A 2,887-nucleotide genomic window follows, 5' to 3' on the forward strand; every position below is an offset into this window, starting at 1 on the left:
TAGAAGGGATAAATGATCAAATTTATCTTAAAAGATTACTCGTTTTTTAAGTTAGTTCTCAAAAAATTTTTTTAATCAAATTCGTCTTTCAAAAATTTTAAATTAATCATATTAATCCTTCTGTTATTTTCTTTGTTGACGATGCCAAAATTTATTAATGTGATATGTTAAGTGATATTATATACAATATATAAATAGGAATTTTAATTGACTATTAGTATGATAAGTTTATAAAATTAGATTAAATTAAAACTTAATTGAGGGAATAACTTAAAACATTGAAATCTCTCGATTTAAGGTTGATTTGATCTGATTTCATAAACTATCATGTTAACAGCCAATTATGATTACAAAGTGTGTATTATAGTGTCACTTAGACTTAGTTTGGTAAAGCTTTTACTTTTTAAAAGTAGCTTATAAAAGCTAACTTTTAAAAGATGACTTTTTAAAAGTTGTAGCATTTATGTTTGGTAAATTAAATTAAAAATTGCTTTTAATATTACAAGCAACAACAATTGCATTTGGTAAAATAGCTTTTAAAATTTAAAAATACTATAATAGACATAAATACAAGCATTAAATTTGAAAATTAGTTAACATATGAGGTTATATTAGACTTTTAAATTTTGAAAAACACAAGCCAACTTTGAAAAGCTCTATCTTAGGTGCTTTCAAAAGTATCCCGATCTTTTAAAAGCTGCAAGCACAAGCACATGATCTTTTTTATTTACCAAACACAAAATGAGGAGCTTGTGTAACACCCTACCACACAAAGCTTTACGCTTAAGTCGTAAAACAGAGGTGATGTGGTATTACGACCTCTAAAATAAAATAAGTACATATAATAGCAGAAAAGTTATAATATGCTAGGAGCCTTGAAGAAAAGGGGGAAATAAAAATCGCACAATAAAGGCGCAACGCTCAAGGAACGAGTTAACTTACGTGCTAAGAAAACCATAACTATCAAACATAAGCTAACAGAAGTGGGAATAGAGTGCCAAAGATACAAAATATCAAGCTCCTAACTCAGCCTGCGAAGTCAAGACTGGCCGGAGAATATTTACACATATATATACATACATATCCAAAACCCAAAAGTACATATACACAATCCTGCCTCTCCATAAACCTCTAAGAGGATCAAAAGAATAAGTCATGCGGAGAGAAAACTAAGTACATATATATACATCATAGCATAACAAAATATCCTTAAATAATCATCTAAATAAAATCTCTAATTTTTTATAAAATTTCGGCAGCATCTCCTCTAAAACTCGGACTTTGCCACCCTGTTCGGGTGCAAACCTGTATTCTTTTCAATTCAACATACCCTTTCTCATCATCATAACAACCACCACAATAAATCTACCTCAAATCAACAATTAAACTCATACAATATTCAAATCCAACAACCAAAATTCAACTAAGGATCATAGTTCACAAATCCTAGGCTTTTAACACAAAATACCTCATTATCACAACAACCTCCACAATAGTTATACCTCAAATAAATAATTCACCAAATCATTAGTTAATCAACAATAACATTCAACCATAATTCTCTCCAAATTAACATAACAACATTCACCATCCAAAATTAAAAACTAATTATCCAATAAACTTCAACCAAATATATTCATCGACAAATTACTAAATATTAAATATACACCTGCATTCCAACTTATCCTATGGTCATCTAGTCTAAGTTTTCACAGAACATTATATATTAAATGTAAGAAACCTAAACCATACCTTAGCCGATTTCCACGTAACGACCAAAGCTATTTATTCAAAACCAAAACAGCCCCTCAAAACTCAACTAATCCGCTTCCTCCAAGTTCCAGTATTCACAATTTCAAGCTCCAATTATTTATTTTCAACCTAATACACATTCATAATACATATATACCCAATTTAATACTCAAAGCTCAAATTTAATGAAATTAAAATAGAATTATCGTATCCTCACCTTACCCAAGCTTCACATAAGCAAGAGTGAACGTTTCTCTCAAGCTAATTGGATCCTAAAACATCAGAAATCAAAGAAATTCAACATTCCCACTTAAAATTCGAAAATTGGGGGAAATGAGAGGCTGAAGTGGAATATCAAGTTACCTATGAAATTGTTCCGGTAGAAACGTAGAGCTCGACGCAGTGAATGCGTGGCCGCAAACGGTGCGACGATTGGAGCTCGAACGGAGGAATTACGGGATTTGGAACTTTGCCGTAAAGGTTCGGCGTTCCTTTCCTCTCCCTGGAGCTCAGCTGCGTCCTTGAGGAAATGAGGGAAAAAGAGCCCGTGGCTCTTTTTAATGGGCTGGTCCGGTTGGACCGATAGCCCGGTTCGGATTCGGTCCAACCGGTTCGGTCCTTTCGGTCCAATTTTGGACCGTTTTCTTCGAAATTAGTGTCAAAATTCTCGTTTCGATGAGCTCTACCCTAATTTAATATAGCATTCACATTTCTAATCCTCCTTATTAAAAACTAATTTATTGACTAATTATCTACTAATTTAACCGGGGTTTACATCCTACCCACCTAATAAAGAATTTTGCCCTCAAAATTCAAATATAGTTACCTGAAAAGAGATGTGGATAGTCCTTTCGCATATCTGATTCGAGTTCCCAGGTATGTTCCCGATACCAGCTCGTCTCCAAGCTACTTTTACCAATGATACTTCCCTTCCTCGTAATCGTTTAACACTGGTGTCATCAATCCTCACCGGAATTACTGGGAGTGTTAGATCTTCTCTCACTTGGATTGGTTCTGGTTCTAGAACATGACTTGCATCAGGAGTATACTTCCGAAGCTGTGATACATGAAATACATCGTGCAAATTCGAAAGGTACAGCGGTAAGGCAATTCTATAAGCCACTGGCCCAATTCT

General features: G+C 33.5%; 1 protein-coding gene across 4 annotated transcripts in view; it reads left to right on the plus strand.

Moving 5' to 3' along the window:
* Nucleotides 1-2,887, plus strand: part of LOC107606463 (cellulose synthase-like protein E6) — a 19,767-nt gene that overhangs the window by 2,759 nt on the left and 14,121 nt on the right. The gene's annotated exons all lie outside the window — the stretch shown is intronic.

Source organism: Arachis ipaensis, chromosome B07 (assembly GCF_000816755.2).
Source record: "Arachis ipaensis cultivar K30076 chromosome B07, Araip1.1, whole genome shotgun sequence".
Lineage (NCBI taxonomy): Eukaryota > Viridiplantae > Streptophyta > Magnoliopsida > Fabales > Fabaceae > Arachis > Arachis ipaensis.